Source organism: Rhinolophus sinicus, chromosome 2 (genome assembly GCF_057876585.1).
Source record: "Rhinolophus sinicus isolate RSI-liver-muscle chromosome 2, RSI-T2T, whole genome shotgun sequence".
NCBI lineage: Eukaryota > Metazoa > Chordata > Mammalia > Chiroptera > Rhinolophidae > Rhinolophus > Rhinolophus sinicus.
This window is the reverse complement of record NC_142502.1, coordinates 170276988-170295840: the sequence shown is the minus strand read 5'-3', so window position 1 is coordinate 170295840 and position 18853 is coordinate 170276988. Positions and strand designations below refer to the sequence as shown.

The following is an 18853-nucleotide window of genomic DNA, read 5'->3' as shown; positions in this document are numbered from 1 at the left end:
TTTTACCTAGCATCCATCAGGACCCAGTTTCTTTGAGCTTTTGCTGACCTTAATAGGTACATTTAAAAATAATAGGTTAGAAAGCTTTATTTATTTATATCAAGGTGATATTTATACCAAGGGTTCAAATAATAGGTCTGCATAGTTTTCCAGAAAAGAGCCTGAATTTTGGGATTCTAAATTTGAATATGGTATGCTATCACTTTTCAAATATTTTTACTACATGCCAAGAACTGTTGTAATATTTCTGGGCGATTTTTCAACACTGAGCTGCTCTGTGAGTGAAGATAATTACTGAAGTGGTAAAAAAAACCAAAGCAGAACACTAACTTTACTTCAGTATATTATTTCTTTTGGTTAAAGACCAATAAGACCAAGATTGTGGGTTTAATCCCATGTGGGCCAGTTAACTTCCCACCAATAAATACTTTTCAGTATTCACATGAATATGAGTAGTTTAGCACAGACCCATTTATCATGGTCAGTGGTGCAAACTTCATATCCCAAGGTTAGCAAATGCAGAAAATAATACATTTTAATGAAAACATTAAAGTTATTTGGCAAGATTTCTATTTTTTCTTTAGTGCCAGAGACATATGAATACAGTGATATAAATATTGCATATAAGTTCTATGTAAATCGTGTAATTCAATTGGAATATATAAAATAATTGTTAAACTATATAAATTTCAAAAATGCAGAAGAAAGAAATAGCATAAAGTTTAAATAAAACGGATTTGGGGCCAACTTCAACAGTGAGTGGTTCGGGTGAATATAAGTGATGGGGGGAAGTGGCAGCTGCCAAACCTCTCTTGTTAGGTTGGGGGGACTGGTTGGTTGGTATCCACCAGCTTCTTTCTCAAAAGGATTTCTGGTGCTAGGCTACAGTAGTTAGATTCAATCAAAGAGACAAACAGAAGACCTGTAGGATTTTCACCAGGAAATAATTGGCTGATAAGTGTGATTGAGAGAGATGATCTTCGCAGCTGTGTTAACAGCACAGCAGAGTAGATTGCTTAGCTTTTAAAACCATGAGCACTTCCTGCTATTATGGATCTTACTGGATCTTACCAGCAACTTGGAAAATGCCCCTCAGAAGAGTGTATAGTTCATTCCTTCTGCACCAGACAACCAGGTCCAAAATATTTCAACTCTGAGAGATCAAGAGAGCATTGAGACGTTCTTTAGAGGTGAGGTTTGTTTGGGGGGGTCACTGCCCTCCCTTTCTCTACTCCCCATCCTTGACTGAGATCCTGCTGTTCTTTGGCCACCTTAGGCTTCCACCTAGACACACATGCATTGGAGATTGTGCTATCCTCTGGACTTGCCCAAAATCATCAGTCTGTGTCTCATTTCCTTAAGAGCTTTTCACAACCCAGTTAATCTAATCAATTGTTTCTCCCGAATGTCTCTTTCTTCCTTTCTATGTGTTATGCACATTCAGTAATGGAGCTTTTACTTTAATGCTCTGAAATAAACGAGTGAGTCTAATGGTTGAAAGTTTAAGCATCATGGCCATCTATTCGGGAGGCTTTGATAGCACACTTGATCCTTGAGTGGTGCTCTTTCAATCACACTAACTCTGTATAAGGTCAGCCCTGGTTTCCTATCTCTTGTTTTTAAAGTGATTGTGTATAAATTTAGAGAAAAGATAAGATCTCTAGAAATGGAGACTGTACAATTTTCAGAGTAAAACATAATAATTTAGAGCATTTCAATTAGGAAAGAATTGAGCTAGAATCATAATTCCATGTCTGCTTCGCTGTGTGGCCTTGGTGATTTATCATTTCATTGGTAAATCAGGATAATAAAGCTTTACCTAACATTTATTGTGCTGCTTCAGTGAAATAATATACAAGTATATAAAAGAAGCTTAGCACTAATATATAATGCAAACTGTGTAAGAAACAAAATATGTGAGAAACAGTACCTGGCACAGAGTAAACACTCAAAAATTATTTCCTGAAAATTGCAGTCTTTGCCACAGGGAATAAATTATCAAAGAAATTATTTAAGAAATGATCCCAGAATTTTTTCAAAACCATAAATGTCTAGATAAAACCCAGTGAGGACGCAAAGAAAAAGACCTACCACAAATCATAATCATTAAATTTCAGAATGCCAGCAACAAAACAAAGATCCTAAAAGCTCCCAAAGAAGGCAAGTAAGATTCAATAGATCAAAAATTAGAATAGCATCACATTGTCCAAAGCGACACCGGTAAAAAGAAAATAGTGGAGGAAGTCCTTCAGTTTTTGGAAGGAAAATGGTTTCCAACTAAGAATCCTGAATATACCTGAATTCTCAAGTGTGAGGACAAAATAGACATTTTCAAACGTTCAAAATTTACCTCTCATACACTTTTCTTAGGGAGCTACTGGAGGACGAGTTCTAACAAAAGAAGTAAACCAACAAAAGATGAAGTTAGAGGACAGGAAACAAGGAAAACACAGAAAGGGAATCTTCAGGATGGTGGTGAGGAAGGATCCAGGATAATAGCTGTGCCACAGGCGCTGGTGGCAGTCCGATCAGAGCGGGAGCCTGGAGGGTTCCTGGAAGAATGGGTCCAAAATGATGAAACCAATAGATTGTCTGATGTGTCTGAATGTACTGGAAGGAGATCTGCACTTCTTGCTGAATATGGGGATGAACTAATAGCCAGTCTCTAGAAAACCAAGCAAAGAGAAAAAGGAGGTCATTATTAATTCCAGGGAAAATGAATAGTAATGCAAGAAAGAAATGTAATAGCTACTACACAACTGTACTGTGACTATCTGCCTCATTATATAATGGAAACACTAAATATTAACCGTACCAAGAATTATGATACGGCTACATTGGGACTGGAGGAAGGGAAATACGGGGGGGAAATGTTGTAAGAGCAAAATCCTCATTTTTTCATAGTAGGAAGTTGATGGATAACAGGAAAAGTGAAAACATTAAGAAATGTCAGTGTAGGCATTTTATTTAGCTCTATGGAGGTAAATATGAGAATAAACAATTTAAAATGCCAGGAGTGGTTATCTTTGGGGAGTGGCATTACAAATAAGGGAGGATTGGGGTGGAGACTGCTGCTTGTATTGCTCATAAGCCGTGGTAAACATCAGTAATGCTCCTCAATATGGTTCTTCTTCCTGGGCAAATGGAAGCGTGTGTCCAGCTAGGCAGGCCCGTGCAACTAGCTCTGGCCTAGACAGAGCCGAAGTGATACGTGTCGTTTCTGGGCTACAGCAGTGTGAGCCTTCGGCACCTCTTTCTATGCCTCAAGCCACCTAGAAGGGAGGAGGACAAACTGGAATGCATCCAGTAGTCTGGAAATCCTTCCTGTTCTTTAGAACTGTGACTTCTCAGCGTAAAGAAGAGAAAATTAAGAGATCTGGGAAACTTTTTTCTAAACGTTCTAGGTTTGTGTAGGCCATATGGATACTTTGGCAACGAAACTCTGCTGTTATAGTGCAAATGAATGAGTGGGTCTGTGTTCCAATAAAACTTTATTTGTGGACCCTGAAATTTGAATTTGATTAACTTTCACATGCCAAATTCTTTTTATTTTTTTACAACTATTTAAAAAATGAAAACATTCTTCGTTTACAAGCTGCATAAACACAGGTGGAATTGGCCCCTGGGCCTTAGTTTGCTGACCCCTACTTTAAATATTTGCAGGATTATTATGCACAAAACTAATAGTGTATTGTTTGTTTTTAGAGGAGAAAACTGAAACTAAAGAGTAGGAGTCTGGGGGCACAGGGGATCAATTCCAGCCTTAAATTTCCTCGTATAATAAGAGCATTTCTATAAACAAGAGCTGCCTTCAGTGAAAAAGGCTGCCTCAAGGTGTCCTGTGCTTGAAATGTTCACAGAGGTGGAGGTTGCACTAGATGACCTCTCAGCTCCCTTTTAATTCTTACATGTCATGGCCCTATAACACAATTAAGATGTCATTCTGATAAAGCTGTTTTAATGTTTTCCAAAGTACAGTTGCTTCCCATGGGTTTCAAGACAGTGCTTACAGTTAGATAGATAGGTAGGTGTGTGTGTGTGTATGTGTGTGTGGGTGGGGGGGTTGTTGCCTTAAGTATTTTAAATTAAGCATCTGTGGGGCCATAATTTGCAAAGACTACTTGCTCTCCGAAACATGTTTGCACCCAGCAGGGTTTTCTAAATTCAATCATAATCTCCAAGCATCCCTCGCCTAGACTGGCTGAAGGTACAGACTTCATTTTCATCCCGTTAGGCGACCTGGGAGCTGCAGTCAGTAGTCTTGAAGTCAGTAATCTGTCTGCTTCATTAAAGTGTTAATTTCATGGATTTAATGTCCTTTGTAAAATGTACTGCTGCAGGACACTATATGCAGATTTAGTCTAAAGCATACCAATTTGCGCGTCGCATTTTAGTATGTTTATTTCTTCGGATTTGTCTATTGGTATTCCTAGAAATTGCTTTCATGTTTATAAAATGTTCAAATATCTAAAATCTTTAGATATTTAATCCAATTTCACCCTGGCAAAATGAATTTTAATAGTAATTCTGAAAGCAATTTTCTTCATCAGTGACATAATTCTCACTTCTAAGAGTGAAATACACATGCTTTTTCCCCCCTATAACTCTGAAGCTCCATCTTCAAAGAAAGGTTCAGTGGCAGTTTCAGTGAATGATCAGAATGAATCTAGATAGTGCCAGGTAGAAAAATAGATGCGCAGAAGAATCTTTGATGTCCTATGATGTCCTCTATCTTTTATGTTTTGAAAGTGCCTATTTAAATACCAAGCTCTCATTTTTACTCCCCCAAACTGAATTCTGATTGATCTCCCAAAAGGGAAGGTTAATCAAAAGAGATAACCAAGAGGTTATTGCTGCCCTAACAGTAAGACCTCCCAATCAGTGCCCCGAAACCAGTAATTAGAATAATTTCTGTAATTGTACTACAGAAAATTCAGATAAAAATGTTTTAGTTTGTCCAGACCCTCGTGGGTGTCTTGGACCTTCCTTTCCACATGTTTGCCAGTACCTGTACATCTTGCCGATTTTCCTCATACCCGTTATCGCCTCTAAGGTCTCCTTTGCTGGCTTCCTTTCCTTTTCTGCTCTCCAATGGAAAAGCCATTTCCCAAGGTTCTGTCCTCTGCTTTTGGCTCTTCTTTCATTATATTATCCTCGCCTCTCCCTTAGAATATACCTCCATGCTTGTAATGACCATCACCTGTTTGCTAATGATTCCCAGAGTTACGCTTCTGACTAACCTGTCTCCTGCGGTCTGACCCACCTGTGTCTCCAGTAAGTGGATCGGATAGTTTTATTTAGATATGTCTCAACCACCTCAAATATGTCTATAACCAAACTCCCTACTTTCTTCCCAGTATCTTCATTTCTATTCAGCAGTGCCACTATTCTCAAGCTAGAAATGTTTCAGGGGGTGGCCCACAAAGATGTAGAAAATCAAAGAACAGTTTACTCCTTTTGATGAATGCCAAAAATTTGTCTTGTTCTAGGGCAATTGAATAGAGTTAAATTCTTTTCAGCCCAAACATACCCATAAGAGTCTATGCACATTAATAATAACCCTATAAAATTATTAGCCCTCAGTCATGTACCCTCAACTTCCACCAGGGCCATGGTGCAGACATTTATGTTGCTTGTCATTGGGCATGGCGGGGGGAGGGGCGGTTAGGGTGGGACATTAACTTGATCAAATGTTTCCAAATCATCTGAAGTTTTTATTAAAATGAACTTAATTCCGAGAGGACTGTGGAATCACTCTGTTCTCAAGCTTCATAAGATTAAGGGTGGCCCAAGTCATCAGCTCAAGGCTATTGGCTGCAAATTGACCTTCCCTAGTTACGTTTTAAAATAGGAGTTTAGCAAGTGGCATTCCACTCTGTTTCTTGATGAGTAGCTCATGCAACTATTTTCTCGGGTACATCACTGAGGGTCATATGCAGCTGGGCTTTTAAAGCAGTAAAAAAAAATGAGCACGCCAGTTTCTGGCCAATATGATACCATCATTGCTGATTATCCCGGGTGACTGGGACATAGTTTAAAGCCACATATGTTTAAATTCACTATTTTAAGATAAAACGTAGTATCTCTTACTGATATTTCAATGAAAATGATTGTTAAGAAGGCTGAGACATTTTTATTCAGCCAATTATGATAGTTATCCATTCATTCAGCAGATATTTATTGAATGCCTATGAGACAGCATTGAACTAAGTGCTGCATGACATACAAAGGCATTATATAATACTGTCATTACTCTTAAAGAACCTATACAATCCAGTAAAATTCTTCATTGAGTTGAGGTTTTTGGTGTTTTTTTTTTTTTACATATATCAGTTTATTTTAAAGGGTATTATAAGGATACAGATGAGCAGCCAGATGAAGGGGTACACAGGGCCGGGTATGTGGGAAGGGGCACGGGGCTTCCATGCTCTCTCTGGGCACACCAATCTCCCTGCATCTCCATGTGTTTACCAATTCAGCAGCTCTGGGTTGTTCAGTTTTAAAAAACACTGAAAAAAAAACTATGAGATTAAAAGCTTCCTGCTTCCATATGATTCCGTGCTGAATTCCTCAAGCCTATAATAATTTTTGGAAATCTCAAGTGTTAATTTTTATTTATAGTCTCCTACCTTTATTAGGGACCTGGAGCTGATTCTGTGACTACTTTTAAGTAATTCTAAACACTAATAGGATCAAGAATGATGTCTTCACAGCAATACCCCCCACGCCCCCGCCCCCAGAGCAGGGACAGTTTGACTTTGACTATCAAAGTCAAAGGATACATAAAGTTAACTGGAAATAAACTATGTCCATGGCAGTATGTGAGACAAATTAGCCTTAGAATGACTAAGCTGTTTTCTAGACTGAAAGATACACCAGAATGTAAGTGTAGCTTTCATTATAAATATGCAAGCTAGTGTTTCTGAGTGTCTTATTGAATTTACTTTTGCTATCAAGTTGCTTTTCCTCATTTTTTTATTATGGGTAATATTTTTGTATACATATCTATGGTTAAGAAAGGGGAGGCTACATCCAGAGACAGATTTGAAGAGCCAAGTTAGAGAGACTCGCAGTCATACTGTGGCTCCAGCTGAGCCAGTTATAACAGAGTATTTCTGTTTCTGTAGAGAGAAAAGGAAATGGTGTCCTAAGAGTGACTGATGTATTTTCATGAGAAGTAATGGATAGTAGCAGCACCATAAAGATAAAACTATAGGCAGAGAAAAATGAACCACAAGAGAATATTTCTTTATATGGACATTCTACTCACTTATAAACCTTTAGTTTTCTCTGTCAAGCTGGATATAGAAGATACTTACTAAAAAAGTTTATTCCTAAGTAGCAAATTTACGCTAAGCAATGTAAATTCACTGGAATAAAAGATAACCTAGTTCAATCTAGGAATGTGATAGGCCATACCATTTCTCACTTTATTACAGGTCAATGATGGAACCATTAAAAAATTCACATGTGAGCCATAATTCTTTCAAACAGAATTATATTTTTATAATAATACCTAGAAGAGTAATGGAAAACTTTTCCATTTTTAGAACCACATGCAAGAAAACATACCATAGCCAGTCCTTTTCCGATTGGACACATTCTCAATTAGAACAGTGTGTTTTTTCTGCTGTGGGTAATTAATTGATGTTTTGTTTGTAATATGTTTCAGAAATGGAAAGAATTTCAGTTATATTTGCAGTATAATTAAATTAAGATATTTAACTTTGTCTAAAAGACTTTTGCTGCCAAACTTAACATTTTGAGAGACTTTTAAAAAGATAATGTGAAGACCAATTGTATTCCTCTAGAATTTAACTTTTAAATGTACTTATTGAGGATACCCAAGTACAAGTTGAGGCCTTCACTTTAGTCCTTTTATACAATGAAAAGAGCGAACTAAAGCTGGGGGCAGGAAAACTGGCTTCTAATTTATTCCTTTTATTCAGCCAACTCTAAGCCTCTTTGAAAAATTACTTAATGTACTCTGATCTGATCTTCAGTGTTCCAAACTGAAAATGAGAAATTCTAAACTGTCTCTCGATATTAAATTCTTGAATCTAACTCCAGGGCTTTAGAATCAGATTGACCTAGGTTAGAACTACGACCTTTTCCCCTTACTGGTTTTGTAACCTTGGACAAACCACTCACTCTGAGTCTTAAGACCCAGTTCATGGGGTTATTGTGAGTATTGAATAAAATAATGTGAAAAGTACCTTTATACTCTGGCATTCAGTGTGTTTCTTCTTTTTTTTCCTTTATCTTCATAATATAGAGGAATCATTTCTCTAACAGGTATTTGTATGAATAGTAACATTCAAAACAATGACGAGAATACAAAGACGAGAAAGGCATGTACCCTGCCCGTGAGGAGTATATAATCTAATCCAAGAAATATGATTTTGACATTAACACTTAGTCAGAAAAATGGTAATTGTTATAGGAGAAATTCACATAAGGAGTTGTGGGATTTAGAAAAGGAAGACAATGTATGCATTATCATCAAATCCCAGAGTTCAGATGACTGGGAGATAATAAAACATAACCTTTGAATATTATGAGATGTTCTAATTATTGACACAAACCATGGTGATGTGTATGTAAGAAGTGAGTGTTACCCATCCCAGGTTGCATCAATTTGTATCGAAAAGAAAACAGATCCTGATTCACTGAGAAGGGCACATCATCGCTTCTGAAGTATTTGTGCCAAAATGCATAACTTGGATTTAATTATGAGGAAACACTAGACAAAACAAATTGAGAAACATTCCGCAAAATAACTGTCAAACATTGGTCTTGGATTGGATCCTGAACCAGAAAAAGAACAATAGTGGAACAATTGGCAAACTTGGAATAAAATTTGATATATAGATTAGCTAATAGCAAAGTATGAATGTTACTTTCCTGGTTTTGTTTAAGTGTACTATGGTTGTATAAGATGGGGAAGGTGGTGAAGTTTACTGGAAGTCTTTTTACCACTTTGCAACATTTTTTATAAATCTGAAATTATTTCAAAATAAAAGTCAAAAAAAGAAAGGTAATGGATTCTTACATAGTATAAATCCTTTGCAGATTAAGCTAGCTAAAGTAAAGATATGTTTTAGATTTATATGTGAGAATTTAGGAAAGCTGAAAGGTCACAACAGAGCTGTTCCTGAATTTAAAAATATTTTGACAGATTTCAGCTGACCTACAACTTAAAACTAAGATGATGCACATAAAAAGGAGATCTAAATAATCTTGTCCTCAGAATGTGTAGTACTCTGGTTTAGAATAGATTTTACTGGCCAAGACTAACGACCCTCCTTTATCCCATGATGTATATTAAAATTATAATGTTCCACGGCAGTGGAGATTGACCTTTAAATCCTGCTTTGAAAATTTTTTGTTAGTACTTCCTTTGTAAATATGCTATTATTTGAGTGGATAGGCTAGCTAATTTAGATTGCTTTTTTGGGGAGTGGCTGTTACTTTTAAAGGGCCTGATTTGTGTTTTCTAGTCTCCATTAATTATTGAAGAATGCTTTTATGACTTAATGAAGACCTCAGGTTTATAGGATTGAGTTAATCACACGGGACATTATTATTGGTCTCAGGCAAAGCTTCTCTTTTTTTTTTTTTTTTTTTTTCTTATTCTACTTTACTCCTGTACCCTACTCCCATTTCTTCTTCCTTCCATAGACAGTCATTCTGATATATTTAATGTGTACCTTTTTGCTTCTATGTGTTCCTGTAAAATTTTTGTTTTGTTTTATATTCCCATATTTTTAAGTTTATACAAATAGGCTTGTTATATATCTAGTTCTGTTTCTTGCTATTCCATTATTTATTCGTTGAACAAAAATTCTTAACCAAAATTATAACATTTTTTGCTTTATAATTTATGTTCTTGAAGTTTTCTGTTTTTTAAGAAACACTTCCTTGGTACTTAATCAGAAAAACAGTCTCTATTTTCTCTGTTAATTGCGTAACTACCTTTTACATTTAAGTTTTTATCCATCTGGAATCCTTGAAGTGTGTTCTTGATGAGGACGCAGTTTTATTTTTCTCCAGCACCATGTATTAAGCAATCTGTCATTCCTCCATTGATATGTGATGTCACTGTGGGTGTCTATGAAGTTTCCATATATCTATCAGAATGGTTTAGAATTTTATTCTGTTGCATTGCCTTTTTTTAAAAGACACTTGATGTTTGTTTTTCCATAACCACTTGATTTTTTTTTTTTCAATGTGCTTTCCATGGTGAAGACGCTATCTCTTCTAAATCTCAAGGAACTGGTTCCTGCATGTGCTAAACCAGAATAAGTGCCTTCTTGCTTTCAGAACTGGTGAAGCATTCCAGCCCATGGTGATCTTGTCCTTCTTCGGACTCACTCCAAGTACTCATTTTTTATTACACTCATTTCACTTCTCTTAAAATTTCATATTAACTTTTATTCATTTCCTGTGTTAGTACTTAATCTTTCACATGTTTGTATCGTGTATTTCAACTAGATTACAAACTTCCAAAAGGCAGGGATTGTTTCCACGTCTTTGTCTCTCCCATAGTAGCTGCCCAGGATCTGGAGTCGTCATCGTAGCCAGGATTTAGTGAGCACCTACTAGATTCTTCATCAGTTTACTTTTGATTTGATGGATATATGACTTCTTAACAGAACTGTAAGCACATAAGGGCAATGATTGACTTATGAAGGATGCAGGACAAATATGCAGTTTCTCCATGCACTAGTTTGACCGTGCCATGTCTTCTGCAGGACTTTTTGTTACGTCTGAATTTCTCCATCTTAAGTTTAAAATTACCAATTCTTTTTTCTTTCCCCCTTTATTTTTAGTAATTGTATTTCATTTCATTTTCCTTAATAAACGAAGTGAAAAGCAGTTGTGGTAAATAAATCATGTGCAAGGGAAAGCAATGCATTATAATTAGGATTCATTATTATTTAATTAGGCATTCCATTATTGAATTGGTGTCTCTAGCTTCTCCTGGTATCTGACTAATCCTGAAACAAATCCTTCTTTGTGGACAAATATTAGCCTGTAATAATTAGAGTGTTCATCTAAGCTAAGTCTTTTCATTAAATCTCTTTCTGATTAAGCTAGCTCCGCAAGTACAGACTGATTTAATTTCATGTGATTTATCCACTTGTGTATCAAAGTCTAGTGGAAGTTGTTTTTAACATCAGAGGATTAGGAATATTAACATCATCTTTATAGTTACAGATCTTTCAGGTATTTAAAACATTGCTGTTTGATAGGTCTGGAAACCTAGGTCTGATGTCACTTTGCTAAATTTAAGAGTGTCACAAGTGCTGTAACAGGCTGTCATTGAAAACAATACACTGATTCTGGTTTATATTAAAGTATTGAGCTTAGAGTTAGTACATTCTTATGTTGCTTGGGTTTGGGAATCAATTTTTATTCCAAATAACTGGTTCAACAGATTAAATGTGCGTTTTCTGTTTTACCAGAAGTTCGGTGGCACTAGAAACAAGCAGATCGTAGACAAATATTCTGAATTAAGGGCTTCCACGGACATGAAGGTTACTTGTCTTTTAAAAAATTTTTTTAATTACTTGGAGTTGGCTATTATTGCTTCCTCACACTTTACCTCCTTTCTTCTTTTCCTCATTTTTCAGTGGTGGGCATTTAAATTTGTTGGGGGTCTTCTTTTTACTTCTTAATCATTTCTCCCCAACATTCCTCCCTTACTTTATTATAGTCTGACCTCACCACTTGCTCTTATACTTTTAGCCTTTTATCCAGGTTTTTATTTTATTTTTTATCCCTTCAGTCCTTCCTCCTTGCCTGCTGTGTGTACATGAGAAAGCTTGCACTGCTGGCTACATCTGACTGACTAAAGCTACACGTGAATCAATCATGTGAAGCCAAAGGATATATTCTAATTTGCTGCAGCCAAAATATCCTGAAAATACTGCCCTTTTTAATGATAATCCAGAAAGCCCATTAATGAAGCAAAGTGAATGATTTTTTTTCCTGATCATCATTTAACTCCAGTTCTCAGAAATCCCAAGGAGGTTGAGACTATGTGTGTACGTGCATTCTCAGTTGAGGGTGAGAGGAAATGCCATGAGAGGGGACAGAATGGCATTTCAGCATCCTGAACGTTCTGAGGTCCCCATTTCCAGCCTTCCCCCTGGAGTTATCAGGTTCCTGAGAGTTGCTGATTCTTTCCTTTCTCTCTCCCTCCCTCTCCTCTGCCCTGTGTGACCTGTTTTTGTTGGAAACAGTGGTATGGTGGGAACCTGAGTCAGTAGGTCAAAGGCAGGTAGAAGGTGCTTTGGAGTCAGGACTGGAAGCTGAGGGATCTCAGAGCAAGTCAGGCTGAGTTTCTTAACAGGCCTGGGCATTGCTTGAGGGGCTCTAAGCAGCTCAGCAGCAGTGAAGGGGTCGTCTTGTCTGGATCAGCAGAGGGCGGTTGTTAACAAATCTGTTCCCAGGCCACATGCACTAATAGGATAATCTATAACTGATGCAATACCGTGTCATTTGCACAAGAAACCCTCACCCCCCCCACTCCCCACCCCCCAGGAGGAGGTCAGAATAGAAACGGGAGTGTTGTGTAAGTAAGGCAGCAATTATTGGTTTCAGATGAATGTCTGTACTGATGGAAATGCCAGCTCTGAGAGAGATTTTCAAGCTAGTGGGAACCCCTGCGTCTTATGGACAGAGAGAAAAAAATAGCACAGTGGAGAATTACGAGGCTTTCTTTGAGGAAGTTGGTGGTTCCATTTAAAGACAGATTTTTGAGAACTGATTAGGAAACAAATGCTTCTATGGTGATGCTTCAGTTAGTGAAGAGGCTGCATCCCAGCATGCATAATGCAATGTCTTTGTTATCAGAAATGACACAGAAAGCACTTGGCATTGCTTTCCAGAATATCAGGAAAGAATTTTAGTTTAAAAATAGCATTATATATTTAACATTGTCAAATATGCCATAAACTACAAAATATTCATCTGGGGATTTGACGGTAGTGAGAAGGGGGGGAATATCAAACTCACTTAGCTCTTTGAACCTACAATAGGCACCTGTCCACATTGAGTAGCTTCCCATCCTGTGGCCCCCTGTAGCTGTGTATCCCGACGTCAGTCAATTAGCTTTCTTGTCAGTTATCTTGACGTTTCAGTCGATCACCTGAAACCTTCTATTGTCTCAGCTTGCCATGAAGAATACCAGTGCTTTAAAAATACTATAACAGTAATTGCAAATAGACATGGAGAGCGGCAGAATCACAGGCTTAGCAAAGAATGTCTGATGCCCCCAGCAGAACCGAAACATGAATTCCTGTCTGCCTTCTCTCCTATGGTCTGGAGGATAATTAATCACAATTACTCTCCAGCGCCAGCCCCGCAGTGCACCTGTCTGCTGTAAGCTGTGAGCAAAGGCTGTTCTCGGGCTTTCTTCCAAACAGAAATATACCAGAGAGAGAAGCTCAGCTCAGTTTCCCTTTTTCTGCTTATTCAGTTTATTCAATAAACAGATATTTACTGAGCACATTGAAGAAGCACTGGGGACACACCAGTTAATAAAATAGACAAAACTACTACCGTGTGGCACTTCCATCTTAGCAGGAAGAACATAGACAAAAAACAAACAAATAAGGTATGTAGTATGTCAGATGATGAGCAGGGCTGTGGAGAAACATAAATCAGGGAAGGGGAACGCCTGCGTTTTAAAGACGGCACTCAGGGCCTCCCTGAAAAGTGAACATGGGGGAAGAACATCTCAGGTAGAGGAACAGCACAGGGCCTGAGATGGGAGAGTGCCTGGTGTTTCCAAAGACCAACACACAACGAACTCAGTGTGTCTGGAACAGAGTGAGCCAGGTGAGTAGTAGTAGAAATGTTGGCCGGTGGTGTAGGGTGTTCTAGATCACCGTAGGATCTCGGTACTCTGAGTAGATGGGCACCGTTGGGGTGCGGGGACAAAGGAGGGGGTTATAAAGTAGTAACTGCCATGAAGGGGTTACTCTGTTACGTTGAAAAAAGCTGTAGAGGGTGGGCAAACAGGGAAAACCAATTAGAAAGATATTTAATAATCCAGGTGAGAAGGGAGGGTGGCTTGAGGTAGAATTGGTGAGGTGATAAGAATGGGCTGGATTCTGGCTATATTTCACCGTAGAACCGATAGGATTTTCTGATGGAATGGATATGGAGCATGCGAGAAAGGATGACTGCAGAGTTGTTGGCCCGAACTGGAGGGAAGACAGTTTTGCCTTTAATTGAGAGAAAGACTGTGAGAAGCACAGGTTTTGGGAGAAAAACCAAGATGAAGTTCAGGTTAGGCCATGTTCAATTTGAGATATTAATTCGACATCAAGAGGAGATGTGAAGTTAGTAGTCAAACCTGTGGGTCTGGAAGGGGGAGAGAGAGAGAGGCTGACGCAGATCTGGGAGGCTTCAGCCCATATTGGGTATTTAAAGCTGTGACACTGGAAGAGGGAATGAGTGGAGAGAGAAGAGTAAAACCCAAGCCCTGGGGCTCCAACATTTAGGGATAAGCCCGCAAAAGAGACTTGAGAGTGGCCAAGGAGGCTAGAAAGGACCAAGAGAGTAATGTGGGCCGGAAGCCAAGTAAAAATGATTTTTAAGGAAGGAGGGAGTCATTTGGATTTGGTTATGTAGAGGTCACCAATGACCTTGATGAGAAGTTTGGATGGAGAGGTGAGGGCAAAAGCTTAACTGGGATGAGTTCACAAGAGACATGGGAGAGGAGGATTGAAGACAGCGAGTGTAGACAACTCGAGAAGTTGGGCTGTAGAGATGAGCAGAGAAACGAGTGGTAGCTGGAAGGAGATGTGAGTCGCGGGAATGATGGGAACAATTATAAGCATATTGATAGGCAAGACAGGAATGACTGATTAGAGGGGAAATTGATGATAGAAGAGAGACGGGAGGTTCCGGAGCAGTAGCATTGCGTAGACAGTACAGGATGAGACAGAGCAAGCACACGGGGAGGGAAGGGCCCCAAGTATGGGCAGATCATCCACATAAAGAAGAGAAGGCAAAGTGTATGACTTCTGTGCAAGTAGGTGAGTAGATGGGGTGGTAAGAGCTTGTGGAAGTTTTTTATGATTTATTTTCTCAGAGAAACAGAATGCGAATGAGGGATGGCAAGGCAGTAGTGGAGGTTTGAGAGAAAAGCAAAGGCATGAAATACTCAGATCTGGGTGGATGGAATACAGAATGGACTAAGGAAATATGTATGATAAGAGCCCACTTTGGGCTAATAATCAGGAAATTTACCAAGGACGCCCACTAGCCTCCCTTCCCAGTCAAAAAATCCAATACTCCCACCAAAACATGTACCTGTGCATAACATGTTCCACTGAGTTTCTGGGTGAGTGGGGAGGCAGCAAATGAAAAACCTCCCGCTGCCAACGGGGGTCATGTAAGTGGGTGAAGTGAAAGGCGACATGAAACCTTAGGAACTGCACATTCAAATTTGGTTTCATTTATTTACTTTATGGAGCTGTGGTGGAGAATTTTTACCAGGGAAAAGTAAACTCTACGTCAGGAGGACTGAAGCAGATTACTTTCTGATTATGTCTTAAGACTGGTTGAATGATTGAGACCTCTTGACATCTATTCATCTCAAAGTCTAATCAGTCACCTGGTCAGCTTGTGTAAAGGACTCAAATGAGACCCTTCCCTGTTTAGTGTGTGTGTGGGGGTGGGGGGCACGGCACTTGATTACCGAGCCTCCTGGGCACCCAGAGGGCGAGTGATCACTTTGCTGTCAGCCTCTTCACGGTTGTGCCCAGGCCCGGCCCCGTCTACAGCACTGGGCGTGAGGAATTCAGAGCTGTGCAAGGTGACTTCACCACAAGTGTCGCACCCTGTGCAACAGCTGAGAGAGAATGCCTGCTGTTGAGCGGTTGTGGTGTGTGAGGGGATTGTTGTGGGTGGTGGTAGAGGGAGTGTTGGGCAAGGTGCAAGGTTACAATGTATGTTAAAACAGTTCCCAAGTGTTCTGTTTCCTGTATCATTGTACTGATTAAAAGCAGAACTATATCCTCCAAAACCTGGACTATTACACAGATTACTTTTTCCTTTCGAGACATTAGCAAGAAAACATTTTAGGAATTATTTGTGACCCTGAAAGAAATTAGGGTGGTAGAAGTTCTAAAATGTCAGGTTGCACTTAGAGTAATCCCTTAATTAGGGAATTATATTGTGTATTAGCCAGGGAAGGAAAAAATGTTACAAAACAATAATGCAAAGCTTGTGGATATGTTAATGTTTATTTGAATAAGAAAATGTTCTGTTTCAAATAAAATGCTAATACCAAAAAAATTATTAAAAATTAGTGTGCATGTATAAATTTTGGATTTGTTTCAAACTTTAAATACTTCATTTTGTAACATTTTGGTTTGATGAGAATCAAACCAGCCTAAATAAAGCTCTATTTAAACTATAGCAGATATTAAAATTTGTGATATTGTATCACTTTAAATATTTTTTAGGGCACATATTTGAGAAGCTTTAAAAAATAAGTTCCAGAAGTACAATTTACTTGCTGTAAAATGCCAGTACATTTTAAGTGTACAGTTAGATGCATTTTGATAAATGCAGAGTCATGTAACTACCACCGTAGTCAAAATATAGAACATTCTATCACCCCCAAACGCAAATGAGCCTGAGGCCCAGGGAGGTTGAGTAACTGGCTCAAGGTCACATACATGGCTAAGTCACTGTGCCTGATACAAAACCAGATCAGCCTGACTGTAGGGCCTGTTCTTAATATGCCGTTGTTAGCAGGCAGGGTAGCATAGTGGAAAGGCTTTGCAGTCAGACACAACTGATAGCTAACCAACTGATCTACAGCAAGTGAGTTAACTTCTTTGTGCCCCATTTTCCAGAGCTTATCAAAGAAGGATGATATCCCAAGGGTTGTTAAATATCATAATATTTAAAAATAACTGTGTCCTGATAAGCTCCACAGGGGCAGGGACCTTCTGTAATGCTGTGTTGTCTCTGATCTCATTTAATTCAAAGAGCAGCAAATTAGTAGAATATGCGTGTGCTGACACTTCTGATCTTTTAATCCGTTTTTGATTCATGCCCAGGGGTTTGGAACATCCAAGCAAATTTGTTGAGTCCAACAGTAACAAATTATATTTTGTTATTGCTCTTGTTTTTCATGTTGAATTCTGAATGTCCTCTCTCAACATCATTTTTAGCACGTTTTTCTTTTCAAGAATAATGAAAACAGAGTATGAATTTTCAAAAGAAGCGGCAAAATAAGTTCATTTCATCAATAACACAATCTATAGATGCAAAAGTGTAAGTGGCAGTTATGCTTCAATATAGGTACTGAGAATGAAAACAGTTTGGAACTACGAGGACTCTTGTTCCTTTCCCTTCAGAGCACATTACGTTGTTTTATTCTTTGCTTGCTATTTTTGCTTTGTAATTTCATACACTACAATCCCTGGGGTTGAGGAGATGTGGCACGTGAGTACAACTGCTGGGTTGGCCTACCTATACAATTAGCACCTGTGCCCTTTGTCCCTATGACACACCAATAACACAACAGTTTGCATTTCTAGTGAAAATAGACGGAATAGTTGACTATTTTTAAATTGAACACAAATTTTTATCATGAAAATACTACATGGTATATGTAATATATATGCACATGCATACACTAGTTTATGTATATACAGTATGCAAATTACACAATTTTATCACATAAGTAGATTCACATTTTCATAATTTTTAATCTCTTTTGTATGATTTTGTTTCCTTTGCTGTGTAATCTTGAATATGTGCTCATATGCTCTCTTTTTTCCTCTTAATCCTATTCATAGAGTTAATCATATTCATCTTGTCAAATACCTAGCTTTTGCATTTGTTTATTCTCTTCACTTTTCTTAGTTTTATTAATTATTGCTTCTTATCTCTAGTAATTTTCTCTCCCCACTTCCTTTTGGAGTTTCTTTTTCTAATTTTCAAGATGAGTAATTTCTCCTTTTCATTTTCCTCTTTAATAATGAAGCATTATTGAGTTAGCCGTCACTATATACCATTGATTCTCTTTTTCCTTCCTTTTTAGGTAGTTCATAATTTCCCTTTTAATTTCATCTTTCATCCAAGTGTTATCTAAAAGTATTCTTTTAGAGGGGGATATTATATTTTATTATTTATTTGTATATTTATGGTGTCTTGATGTGAGAATATGGAATTTCAATGTGAAAGATGGCTTATAGAATCTCAATTTTTATAAAATATGTTTAAATTTTCTTGTCACCACGTAAATAATCAAATATTTATAGGTATTCTATGGATATTGCCCTCTTTAAAATATTTTTGAGGGCCTATATAAATCTGTTAAATTTTCCAGTAGTTATTCAATTCTTTTACTTAATTAATTTTTATCTACTGCAGTTGCCCTATTATAAAAGTATACACTATAATTGCCTACAATGTAATTTTATTATGGTGCCAACACTATAATTTTATTATTTTCCAATTTCTCTGCATTTCTAATATTTTTCCTTTCAATATTTAGCTACTCCATTTTTTGGTTCATACATCATTTGACTAATAGTTTCTTTAAAAAAATAACCATTTGATCCTATCCATAGGTGTTTAAAAGATATTGATAAATTTAAGCCATTCCTTATAAAAACTAGAACAAAATAGAAGTTAACTACTTAAATATAATACTATTTTACCAAAATTCAACAGTAAATATCATATACCGAATCACTAAAACACATTTTGGTTAAAGTCACAACTATCCTTTTTATTACTTAGTAAATACTAATGAAAGCACTAAGAAACGACGACCATAAAGATGAGAACATTGAACATAAAACTGTTTTTG

The 18853-nt window shown here is 37.6% G+C and overlaps 1 protein-coding gene across 8 annotated transcripts in view; it reads left to right on the top strand.

The window, feature by feature from the left end:
* The window catches only part of LCLAT1 (lysocardiolipin acyltransferase 1), a 159493-nt gene that overhangs the window by 128032 nt on the left and 12608 nt on the right, over positions 1-18853 (top strand). The window lies entirely within an intron of this gene.